Below are 13,490 nucleotides of genomic sequence, written 5' to 3'. Positions count from 1 at the left end.
ACTTAACAAAACCACAAGTGGTGCTATCCTGCTGAGAACCAAAATACATCCTGCTATTCTTAACAGAATTTAAATTTGGCTCCTGGCTGTCCTGCAGTTGTCTTTGTGAAGCAAGATACCAAATGGCCCCTTTAGTCCCAGTTTGCCTATGAGGTTAGGCTATTTGCTTTGGGGATAGAAAGCAGCTTAATTTAAAGAATAACAGAATTATTATTCTTTCCTAACTGCGGTTGAGAATGACCATATTTATTTCATAAAAAAATAACAAAAAAGCACGTGATTGAGAATAATATAGGATTTAGTAATAAGGTTTCAGTTACAAATTCACAGAGAACATTCCCTCTAGGAAATAAATTCTTATCTACAGTTGCCTCACAAAGATTTAGCATCCTGACGATATGGGGTAAAATAATACTATAGGCTTGAGGCAATTATTTTTATTTCAATTGTGGTTAAATGTACCCTGTCACATTGCTCTGCAATTGTCACAGATTAAATATTTCACAAGTTTAGTAAACTATAAAATTTTAGTAGACTAGTAGACTGTAGTATTGCTAGATAAATTATGGGGAATGTTCTCCTTAGCCTCTAAAATTATGCAGATAAAATTAGGCTAAAGTGAAATATCAAGGACAATTTTAAGAAAATAAGTGTGTTACAAATGGATAATTTTAAAAGTAAGGAAGCAGGGGAGAAGCCAGTATGTATTAAACATCTCTGTACCTATCAGCTTTAAGTGTTGAGTCTAAAAGGAGATTAAGATGTATAGAGAAGTTCCCACTGTGGCATGGTGAGTTAAGGACCTGGCCTTGCTGCAGCTATGGTGTAGGTCACAGCTATGGCTCAGATTCGATCCCTAGCCCGGGAACTTTCATGTGCCGTGAGTGTGGACCCCATCCTCCACCTCCCCAAAAAAGATGTATAGAAATTAGCTTTTTTGTCCAAAGCTATCAAACTATGAATGTCCAATGGTACATTCAGATTCAGTTCATTCTGTTAGAAATATTCTTATATGTGCTCCACAGAGGGAATTAAATGGCTACACTGACCCTTGGTTTAATGGTTACATAAGCATCAAGTGTATATTTAGCAGCAACTGTTGCTATCGTTTCTTCAACTCAATGCCCCCACTGTGTCTCCACAACAGACTCAGACTGTATTACAAGGAATCCAGGAAGGACACTTAAACATTCCACAATAGAGCAATAATTTTGGCAACAGGAAACCAATATGATATCCAATTTATGACCTATTCCTTATTTGTGAATAATTCATATTTTTTGTAGTAAATATATCTTGCTTTGATGGTCTAAAGTGTATTAGGAAAAAACACCCCACCAAAACCCTCCTTTCTTCCCTCAACTTCCAACTGCTAGCATGTGTTTGTTTACTTGTGCATTTGTATACACATCCATCTTCCAAACTAAGTTTCTTTGAGAACAGCAACTATAATATCTAATTTTATATTCGTTCTGCTGGAAAGAAAAATTTCTTATCTGACATTTTTAATATTTACTGATCTAATTTTATTCAGTAAGATTATAGGAGTAATCAAAAAGCTAAGAGACTAGTTTTAATTTCTATTGCTTCAAAGTTGATTCATATTTACATGTTTTTTGACTATAACATGGAGACTGAGGTAAAAAAAAAAAAGTTCTACTAATTTTGGTGTCCTCTCATTTTTTTTCTTTTCTTTTTTCTTTTTGCTTTTAAGGGCTGCACCTGCCGCTAGGGTCAAATTGGAGCTACAACTGCTTGCCTACACCACAGCAACGCAGGATCCAAGCTGCATCTGCAACCTACACCACAGCCCATGGCAAGGCCAGATCCCCAACCCATTGAGCAAGGCCACGATCGAAACTGCATCTTCCTGGATACTAGTTGGATTCTTTCCCTTGTGCCACAACAAGAACTCCCTCTTATTTCTGACCAATGTGTGACATCATGCTTGCTCCTAGGTCCTGATAGAGGAAGGATGGGACTTTTTTGTGTACTCAAATGAGAATGCTCTTCTCAATCTGAACATATTCACCACTGTTGGTGGAGAGGCAGAATAATAACTCAGGTAGTCAGTGTAGGAGCATGGGCTTTGATGCATTCTTTGATATGGCTATGGATTAACTTTTGTGGCTTAAGGGCTCCAGGGAGTAACATCCCCACCAGTCTTGTTTACTATAGAGAGTGTACCTACGCCCAGATGGACATTAATCTCTAACCCACTGTGACTCAATCTACAGGAAGAGAAGGGTAAAGAAACCATGAGACTCATGGGACATTTCCCCCCCTGAAACACCTATTGGACAAGGACCCATATAGATAACTGGGCAAGGCCAATGGGAGAAAACCATATCTTCTGGACCCCACGTTGGTAATGCCCATCTATAGGACAATAGAGAGGGGGGACTCTTAGATGTTACCAGAATCCATGGTGCACAGAAGACAGAAGTGTGGTCAATATTGAAGAAATCATATTCTAGAGATGCACTGATTTCAGTCTAAATAGTTCAAGAGAAGACATGGTTTGAAGACATAGTGTTTAGCATAATGAAATTTAAAACAGTAAATTTAACATGAACAGAAAATGAATATGTTCACATTTTCCCATATATTCCGATTTTGTAAGTCCTGATTTTGCAACATGACCAATGAAGCATATTAAGAACCTTTGAAGAGATATTGGAAGCCAATGTTCATTCACAGGTGGCATGAGTAATAATGCAACATACTTTTAAAATCATATTTCAAAGCATTGTGGCAAAAGGATAATTTTTTTCCAATACAGATAGCTTAACAAAGCCATAGCATTGTAATAGCAACTCCTTTTTATTGCCATAGGACTTAAGACATTAGCCAAGAATGACACATTTGACCATAAGGAACATGATGAGATGGTTCTGTAACATGAAAGGGAACAGATTGAGTTTAGACACTGTAAGGAATATTCATGTGCATTTGAAATAGAGCAGGGAAGGCCCTGTGGGGCTCCTGGGCACACAAGCTTTTCTGTGTCCCCCATTTCTTGTTTTTTGAGAATGAACTTCAGCCTCCATGACCTTTCCTGAGTTCCAAAAAGCAGGTTCAAACAGTTGCTTATCACGGAAGGGAGGGGATGCAGAGACCAGGGAGCAGCAGTTAGGAGACAATAGTGTAGCCTTGGGGCAGGATCCTGGTTCCTGCTCAGGAAATATACATAACAAATATGCATAACATTATCTTTGAATTCTTCCACAGAATTGAAACCCCCAACAAATGGAAGATGTTGATGCATTCTTCATTCCAAAAGAAGGATCCTCAAAACCAATCCTGGGACCATCTAAACACCAGCTTTGAAAAACAATGCAATGGCCCAATGGCCCAATTTTTCACCACCGAACTTTAGAATCACCTCCCAATTTCTCCCAAGGGGGGCACAGTCTTTAAGGCATTAGTCTGTGGTGGTCCCTTTTGTTTGGCAAAGCAATAAAGCTATCTTTTTCTCCATCACCCCAAACTCTGTCTCCGCATTTCCATTCAGCACCAGGGAGCAGAGGGCGAATTCCAGCAACAAATTGACTGTACATTAAACAAATAATAAGATCCTCGTCATCACCTATTATTCTAAATCTAGATCAATAAATCTCTCTTCATCACATTGATCCATACATATTCTCTAGATCAAATTGTTAATACTGACTTCTCTCTTGACCAAGATGGAGCATCAGGGAACAGATTACTTTCACATCTTGTACATAATGACAAAAACATTATAGCTATTTTTATCCAATTAAATTATGGATAAGGCAAAATATTTAAATAATAACCAATTACATATAATTCAACATTATTATCCTCATCATAATTTGCTATAAGGTATAATGTGTGTTCCTTTACTCATGTCAGCTTTTAGCAGTGTATACCTTGCATTTTGTTTCTTTCTCTTGCTTAGGCTTTTTGGGATTGAATCTTCCCAGATCCTCTCAATTTTTCCTCAGAGCCATGCTTATGGCATGTATGACTAAGATAAAACTTCAGTAGGGAGGAAAAATTCTAAGATGCTGCCTTCTGGTTTTCTTCCATGTGTTGAGATAAAGTGATTGTAAAATATAATCAGGATTTAAAAAAAAATTTTCCCTGGCGTTCCCATCATGGCTCAGTGGTTAACGAATCCAACTAGGAACTATGAGTTGCGGATTAGATTCCTGGCCTTGCTCAGTGGGTTAAGGATCTGACGTTGCCATGACCTGTGGTGTAGGTCCCAAACGCAGCTCAGATCCGTGTTGCTGTGGCTAAGGTGTAGGCTGGCAACAACAGCTCTGATTAGACCGCTAGCCTGGGAATCTCCATATGCCATGGGCGCAGCCCTTAAAGAAACAAAAACAAAAACAAAAACTTTTTCCCTCAGTAACTTTCCTTTCTCGATAGGAATTTTACTGCTAGTTACTGTGTTTCCTAGGAGTAACTTAAGTTGATTTACTTAGAACCTTGAATTATCCCTAATAACCATCTTACTTATAGGATCAGCTATACAGGTTTTCTGAATCAAATGGTCTTGTTATAAATGCAAGTTTATGTCAAGTGTGACTTTAAAAATATATAATCAAAACCTTTCACAGATTTGAAATTTTATTTTCAAAATAGTTTTACCAGAAGGAATAAAAGAAGTTTACTGAAGTTATTGAAGTTGATTGTGACCTCTAGCCCCAAAGAATGGTACTAATCACTGACAGAAATTCGGGAAGCTCTGAAAAGAGAAAGACTTCTGGGGGATTTTGATGCATTTCATTTCTTTTTTTTTTTTTTTTGTCTTTTTTGCCATTTCTTGGGCCACTCCTGCGGCATATGGAGGTTCCCAGGCTAGGGGTCGAATCAGAGCTGTAGCCACCAGCCTACGCCAGAGCCACAGCAACGCGGGATCCGAGCCGCGTCTGCAACCTACACCACAGCTCACGGCAACGCTGGGTCATTAACCCACTGAGCAAGGGCAGGGACCGAACCCGCAACCTCATGGTTCCTAGTCGGATTCGTTAACCACTGCGCCACGACGGGAACTCCGCATTTCATTTTTAAGTTTAAGACCATGACAGGATACTCAAGAGAAAATGTCCTATGGGCCATCAGAAATGAGAATGCCTAAAGCTCTGGTAACTCAACAACTACATTGGCATTAGGATTACTCTTCACATAACCCTGAGAAGTCGGCAAATTATGCTTCTTGGAAAAGCAGCTGCAGTGCCCAGTGAGAAGGCAGGAACTTGAGGGCAAGCAGGAGCTGGGTAATTGCCTTTGTCACCACCATTGAGGCAGTGAAACACAAGATCCAGGTTCTGCAGCAGCAGGCCAATGATGCAGAGGAGAGGGCTGAACTGGTTGTGGAGAAGCTGGACCTTGCTCAAGAAGGCCTGGCCACTGCCCTACAAAAGCTAGAGGAAGTCAAGAAAACTGCTGATGAGAGCAAGAGGTATAAAGCTTATCGAAAAATGAGCCTTAAAAGATGAGTCAAAAATGGAACTCCAGGAACTCCAACCCAAAGAAGCTAAGCACATTGCAGAAGATGCTGGTAGGATGTATAAAGAGGTGGTTCCTATGTCGGTGATTATTGAGGGAGACTTGGAACCCATGGAGAAGTGAGCTGAGTTGGTCCCCTTGCAACAGCTAGATGAGCAGATCAGACTGATGGACCAGAATCTGATCCATCTGAAGAGTCTGAGTGCTGCTGAAGAAAAGTTCTCTTGAAAAGAAGGCAAATAGGAGGAAGAGATAAATAGTCATACTGATAAACTCAAAGAGGCAGAGACCCGTGCTGCATTTGCTGAGAGATGGGTAGCCAAGCTGGAAAAGACAATTGATGATTTGGAAGAAAAACTGAAATGTACCAAAGAAGAGTACCTCTGTGCATAAAGGATGCTAGACCAGACTCTGTGTGACCTGAATGAGATGCAGAGCGCCCCAGTCCTGCCCTGCCGCTGCTCCTTCCTCCGACCCCAACTTCACCAGCCTGCCCAAAGCTGATCTTTAAACTGAGGACTGATCTTTAACTGGAAGGCTGCTTTCTTCTTTCTCTGCCTCTCCCATTCTCTCACCCCCTTGCCCTTTTCACCAGACTGTCTCTGCCTCTCCCAAAAGTGATTCCAATAGGGCTTGAGGCTGAGCAACTTTGGGAACAACATTTAATGGAAGGTGAGCACAATGCAGTGTCTTTAAAAGCATGTTGTGATGTACACATTTTGTAATTACATTTTTGTTGTTGATGTGGCAACTATTTGTTAAAACATTCCATATAGTTCTGCAGTTCTGAAGCAGCAGTCTAATCCCTTTCTCACTATTGGAAGGAAATGTTTCAGCTTAATGCATATTGCTGAAGGATAACAGTATGTTAACAGCATTGATAGTGAGGCAGAATATTAACTCAGGTAGTCAGTGTAGGAACGTGGGCTTTGATGCATTCTTTGATATGGCCCTTGATTAACATTTGTGGCTTAAGGGCTCCAGGGAGGAATGTTCCCAGAGGCCTTGCTTACTATAGTGAGTGTACCTACACCCAGATGGACATTAATCCCTAATCCCCTGTGACTCAGTTTACAGGAAGAAAAGGGCAAAGAAACTGTGAGACTTACAGGACATTTCCACCCCTAAAATCCTATTGGACAAGGGCTGGTAGAGGTAACTGAGCAAGGCCAATGGGAGAAAACCACATCTTCCTGGACCCCACGTTGGTACCCCCCAATCTTTAAGGAATAAAAACCCCTATAGGACAATAGAGAAAGGGGGCTCTTCTCCCCCCTCTCAGTAGCCCTGGGAGCTATTTGCTTTTCTTTAGTAAAGACTTTGCTTGCTTGATGTCTGTGTGTTCACAGAGTTCATTTGACTGCTGACTGCCGTGAACAAGAACCCGGATTCCGGTATCAACTTTCTGGTATCAGTAGGGATGGAGTAGACACGGGTAATTTTAGAAGTCCCAATAAAGGGCCACAGATAACGAGGGAAACTTGGGGGACATTGGGAGATCACTGTTAGTAAATAAATTGCTCAGAACAAGGCAGGCTTGATTGACTAATGGAGGTATAAGAATTGCCTCAGGTCATTGGGTGGGGTCTGGGATGAGGTCTGCATTCAGATTTAGACCAAGGGCAGGAGTTTGAGGACCACCTTTCTGCTGATTTGAATACACACCTTACTGGATACAAAGGAGGAGCTGCTACTCCCAGAAAGGAAGAGGCGGGCTTTTCACTCCCCTTAGAGGATAAAACTGTAGTCCACAGGTTCCTCTGGGCAGAGCCACCTTCCCTGTCTGCTTGCATCTCTCACAAGCATCCTATCCTAATAAATCTATTTCTTGCCTATCACTTTTGCCTCTCACTGAATTCCTTCTGTGTGGAGACATGAAGAACCTGAACCTCAGTGAGCCCAGACACAGGGTGAGTGCTTCTAATTTAAAACCTTGGGTTTAAGTCCCAATCTAGATTTAGGCTGGGTTTGAGTCCTGGCACAGGGTTCAAGTCCCAACCTGTGTTCTGGCTAGGTTCAGGCCATTAGTGCTGTCAGTTTCAGTATGGGCCTGCCCTACTGAGAACCAAACATCCCAGAGAAAGACTTCATTATGGGAAACCTTGTTGCTCTGTAGAAAGTACCTACCAAACTAGAAAAGTGATTCCAGGAGTTAGACAAAAAAAAAAAAAAAAAAAAAAAATGCTGTTCAGGTTTTCAGCTTTACAGTATCTTTGGGCAATTATATTTTTTTCATCTGAAGTGATCAAACAAATTAAGATGATGAGACCCCTCTCTGAGACCAAATCCTTGTCCCATCCCTACCCTGTTCCCAACTGCTCACAGAATGGATCATGTGCCCCACTTGTGGAGGTGACCACTTATTTGCTCTCCTGCCTCTTTGAAAGAAAGAAAAGAAAATTATGTGGTTTTGTTTTTTGCTTTTTTTAGGGCTGCACCTGTGGCACATGGAGGTTTCCAGGCTAGGGGTTGAATCAGAGCTGTACCTGCCAGCCTATGCCATAGCCACAGCAACATGGGATCCGAGCCACATCTGCGACTCACACCACAGCTAATGGCAATGCCAGATCCTTAACCCACTGAGTGAGGTCATGGATTGAACATGTGTCCTCATGGATAGTCGGATTCCTTTCTGCTGAGCCACGACGGGAACTCGAAAATTATGTTTGCCACTGGTTTAGCCATATGAAGCTCATCTTGTCACCCTTTTCTGGGTCTGAAGCTGCTGTCTCTAAAAGCACATCTAACAAGGCACCTCTCATTGTGCTTTGTATCAGTTAGTGCTAGAGAAATCTTGAATAGCTTATGTATAAAGCTGTTTTTAAATTTTATAGTATTTTGGAACTTTGCTTCTTTGGGGCTGGGACACACTAGTCACCCCATCTGGATGTAAGAGCTCTCTACACTCTTTGGGCTGGCAGTGTGCTGATCTTTTAAAGTTTCTTTCCTTACACCCTCCGCCCTTTTTTTTGGTGAGGTTTCAGTGAGGTCTTTTGGTTAGGCATCCTGCAGCTTAATTGGCTTAAAATGAACTCTCTTTTGGTGTGGTCTATTTGGAGGCCATTTGGGAGAAAGAATAACCAGTTGTGTAGCTGTTTTGATACCTAAAATTGATGTATCGTTTTGAAATAAAGAACCAGTCCCCTCCAAAAAAAATTTTTTTTCACTTCTTAAATATCTTATGTACCACCAGTGAATTCCTGTACTAAAAATAAAGTATGAAATATACTTCTAAGGCCTATCTATATTCTTGTTAACACCAGGCTCTAATTTTTTGCTCTAAAGTAAACAATAATGAATAGAACAATGCTCTAACTATAGCATCTAATAACTTTACCATCTTCTTTTATTAAATATATTGCCAAAGCTTACATATTATTTCTGCAACCCCTTCACTCATCCTTCATGCTTTTTTTGTTTTTAATCACATCTCCATTTCACAGAAATTTCACAGATTTTGAAAAAACAGTATTTTTACAGATTTTGGAAACTTTAAATCATAGCAGAACACAAGTTATCCACTTTATAAGTATCTTTCATTGTTCTTTCTGGGCCCAGGCTAAACGATACTAATTAAAAATGGAAATAAAAAGATTAAAGAATTCTAAAGAACAAAACAAATCTCTTTGCTTAAAAAAAACTAAGTTCATGCTAATATGTTTAGAAATACATCCAGGAAAAAAAATCTTAATGTTATCTTTTGAGCACTTGGTAAGTCCAAAGTACTCAATCTTTATTATATCTATTTCTCATTAGACATATGCATTTCTGTTTCACAGAGGAGATGACAGACATAGAGAAATACTGAAGTTATTTGTATAAATCAAAAATGGGACTCAACTTTTTCTCTTAACTGCCAAAAATAAATGTCTATCAGAAACTATAAAGTGACAGATAAACATAAGCACTGCATCCTAGAAGAAATAATAGTAATAATAATTACACATGGGCCAACCTACAGTTTTTCCTTCATTTTCAAAAACCTGAGCATTTAAGTTAGCAATGTTTTATATCTCGATCAGAAACAAGATATGTGAAATTCAAATTTTATACATGTATAAAATGACACCGTAAATTAATTATTCATAAAAAACAGTGAAAAATCGGCAGATCCATCAAATAATGACACTATCAACTCTGGTTACATCATTAAAATATAAACAGATAATTCTTAAATACACTAAATTGTTAATACAAAAAATAAAATAAACACCCATAACTTTAGAGTCCGTTTATACCATTCCTATGAGTAGCTTTAAATGTTTTGTTTTCCAAAGAAAAATTTAAATTACTTTTTGAGAAACTCTTTTTAAGCTCTTATTATCTATTTCTGCAGTTATTTACTGACATCTTAGAATATGATGCAGATTTAATGTAACCGCATGGCCACAATCACTCTAACCATTTTACATATATAATTTACATGCATATTTATATATACATATGAATACATATATAATTTCTCATCATGTAGTTGCCATAATAGTGAAGTTTTTCCAAGCCAACCCTTAATGAAAAGCCACTAGGGGGGGACCAAGCATCATTTTTGTTTCTTCTCTTGCTCTCGTTACTAATATTATTTAGATATTATTAACATTGTATATGTGTTTCACTATAAATTAATTTATTGGTATTCTTGAAGATTTTCCAAGTTACTAGAAATGTTTGAACAAAATTAAATCCAATATAAATTAGTCACAAGTAGTTGAATTACTTCCAAACACCCTATTTTGTTTAGTCTTAAAAGTATTTGATTTAAACGGTTGCAATCTTCCTAAAATCCAGATAAAGGTTAAATGTTGGCTATGAATTGTTTACCCCACCAGAAGTGAATTTTCTACTCCCTCTAGGTTTTTGTGTTACATAAATTAACCACAAGTTTGGAAATAAAATATGTAACATGAAAACAATGAGGCTTAGGAATATTTCCCAGCATTTGAAAACTTATGTGCTAAGATAAATATAATAAGCTATAATAAACAGTAAGTCTGTTTTGAGAAAGTCAGTTGGTTGGGATAAAGATCAATTTTTTTTATTCTGATTTTTACTGAAGTTTATCTTGAGAGACTTTAGTAAAATAGATATTAATAATCAAAAATATAAAAAATATAGTTAGCCATTTGCAGCAACATGGATGGAACTAGAGACTCTCAAACTAAGTGAAGTAAATCAGAACGAGAAAGACAAATATGTGATATCACTTATATCTGGAATCTAATATACGGCACAAATGAACTTTTCCATAGAAAAAAAAATCATGGACATGGAGAACAGACTTGTGGTTGCCAAGGCGGGGGGAGTGGGATGGATTGGAAATTTGGGGTTAATAGATGCAAACTATTGCCTTTGAAATGTATAAGCAATGAGATCCTGCTGTATAGCACTGGGAAATATGTCTAGTCACTTATGACGGACATGATAATGTGAAAAAAAAGAAGGTATACACGTATGTGTGACTGGGTCACCTTGCCGTACAGTAGAAAATTGACAGAAGACTGTAAGCCAGCTATAATGGAAAAAATAAAAATCATTATAAAAATAAAAATCATTATAAAATTAAAAAATAAAAATATATATTTAAAAAGAAACAGTCTTAATAGTTTTAACTTTCAAAGGTCTGAAGCTTAAGTAATTTGGGAAAATAGAAATTAAAATCTTTATTGAAATTTCTGAAACAGTGAGCAACTATACAATAAAGAAGTCTTGGAGTTCCTGTCATGGCTCAGTGGTTAACAAATCCAACTAGGAACCATGAGGTTGTGGGTTCGATCCCTGGCCTTGCTCAGTGGGTTAAGGATCCGGCGTTGCCATGAGCTGTGGTGTAGGTCGCAGACGGGGCTCAGATCCTGCGTTGCTGTGGCTCTGGCATAGGCCGGTGGCTACAGCTCTGATTAGACCCCTAGCCTGGGAACCTCCATATGCTGCGACAGCGGCTCTAAAAAAAAAAAAAAAAAAAAAGTCTTTTTTATTTATGAAAGTGAAAATGAATATTTGTTATTTAAATCAAGGATGACAGAAAGAGAAATTGTTAAAAAAAAAAAAAAGTATTAACCCAGTATTACCCAGACTTTGAACCATGAAACAGGCTATTACAAATAAGCAAGACAATGCCATCCTCTTATTTTCCAATCAGAACATGCTTCTGGAGTCAAACTACTAAGCTTCAGCTCTGTCATTTGCTAGTTAGGTGATCTTTAGAAAACAAGTTACAAAAGCCACAGTTGGGAGAATAAGAAGTTCCTTTCTCACGGAATTGTTAAGTAGATTAGCTGAGAAACTGTGTATGAGGCATTAAGCAGCACACCTGGCACAGAACTCAATAAATGGAGACATACTATTGCATGAGAAACTCTTCATCTTAATGAGTGGGTTGGACAAAATGCATGCTCTTCACAGTACTCCCACCATTGTCTCATGGACAGATTAGTTACTGTTATATACCATCCCTTCTCTCATTTGTATCATTTCTTCCTCTCTTAGCATTCAAATTCTCTCTCACAGGTTCCTCAAAACATCCCTTTCAAAGACTTTGGACACGTAATTTAATGCAACTGAAAATCCTGGAACCATAAAATAAGAAAGTAATGACTATAAACCCATGTTTAAACCTGACACTGTATTCAGTGAAGGATTGAGAGGATATAAAAACATGGTCTCTATCTTCAAAGATGAGAACGAGCTAGAGTAGTAGGTGGGAGGAGATTGGAGGAAAGGCGAGGGGAGGAGTGGGGAGGAAATTAAATTTCTGTTGTTTTAAGCCACCTAGTTTATAATAATGTTTTTACAGCCATCCTAAGAAATTGATGCAGAGGGACTTCCTTTTAAATCATCACAGTTAGCAAGAAAGAATAACAAAGAATTATAGCTAGAAAACGGAAAGATTTAGATAAGAAATATGTGTATTGAGTGTAACAGAGAAGAACAAACCTGACACCATATTGAATCTATTCTTTTAGCAATAACCTTTGTTCTGTTGCCTATGCCTAGTCATGCTAGCTTTGCACTTTTGTAAGACTATTGCTTATAGCTTGAAATATAGAGCCTTATCTCAAGGTTACGCCTCCCAGGCTTGACCTTTAAAGGTATAACACTTTTGATTAATATAGAGATAAAAAGTTGTAGAACACAGAGATTTACAAGAACATCATGATCAGACCTACATGGTCAGCTGCAAAAACTATTACATCCCCTCCAGGGTCTGGCCAGCACCAAAAAGTTTGCAACAACCAGCCACATCCTCTCCCCTTTTAGTATAAAAGAAACCCAAATTCTAACTTGGTTAGGGTGGTTCTTTGGGACACTAGTCCACCATCTTTTCTGTCTGCTGGATTTCGGAATAAAGTCATTATTCCTTGCTCTAACACCTCATCTCTAGATTTATCAGCCTCTTGTATGGTGAGCAGTATGAGCTTAGACTCTGTAATTTGGGTAATGCAAAATTTTGTAGTTAAATAGAGATGGCTTAATTGAAGTGTCAGTGACATTTAGTTTTCTAACATGCTCCTAGATTTCCTTTGGCTTTATTTTTATATTCACTGCTGGTGATACAGAACAGGTGAAATTGTGATTTAACAATTTAAGGTATTGATTCCCTCACCTGGTTTTTCTCTCAGTTCTATCACATTCCTAAAGATGTACTTATCCTAGCCTTTTCTCTCACAAATGTCAAGGTGGTGGAACATGTATTCCCTGATGAACATTTGATGCTATACTTTTCAGTCCTGTGTGCTGAAAATATAATGTTTTGCATTCTCATTTACTTAATTTCAAGAAAAAATAAAAATTGGAGTTTACATGAGTCTAATAACTATAAATTATTATGTGCCAGGCATTCTATTAGGTATGTTCATGTTATTATTTGATTTACTCTTCACCACAATCTTTTGAAGAGCTGTTACAACCTCCACCTATGGGTGGAGAAACAGAAACCAATGAGGTTGTCAAAAGTCATTGAGAATAGGTGATAAGATAATGCTAATATGAATCTGTCCTAATCAAAAAAGGAT

The 13,490-nt window shown here is 38.2% G+C and overlaps 1 pseudogene; it reads left to right on the top strand.

The window, feature by feature from the left end:
* Positions 1 to 398: 398 nt before the first annotated feature.
* LOC100155031 (tropomyosin-like) lies at positions 399 to 5,988 on the top strand (annotated as a pseudogene).
* Positions 5,989 to 13,490: the final 7,502 nt, after the last annotated feature.

Source organism: Sus scrofa, chromosome 4 (genome assembly GCF_054392235.1).
Source record: "Sus scrofa isolate SSC_HxYL_T2T_F1_AM1 chromosome 4, Sscrofa_HxYL_maternal_Yorkshire_Landrace_v2.0, whole genome shotgun sequence".
In the NCBI taxonomy this organism is placed as follows: domain Eukaryota; kingdom Metazoa; phylum Chordata; class Mammalia; order Artiodactyla; family Suidae; genus Sus; species Sus scrofa.
Note: the sequence above shows the minus strand (reverse complement) of the source record. Positions and strands in the feature narration are given on the sequence as shown.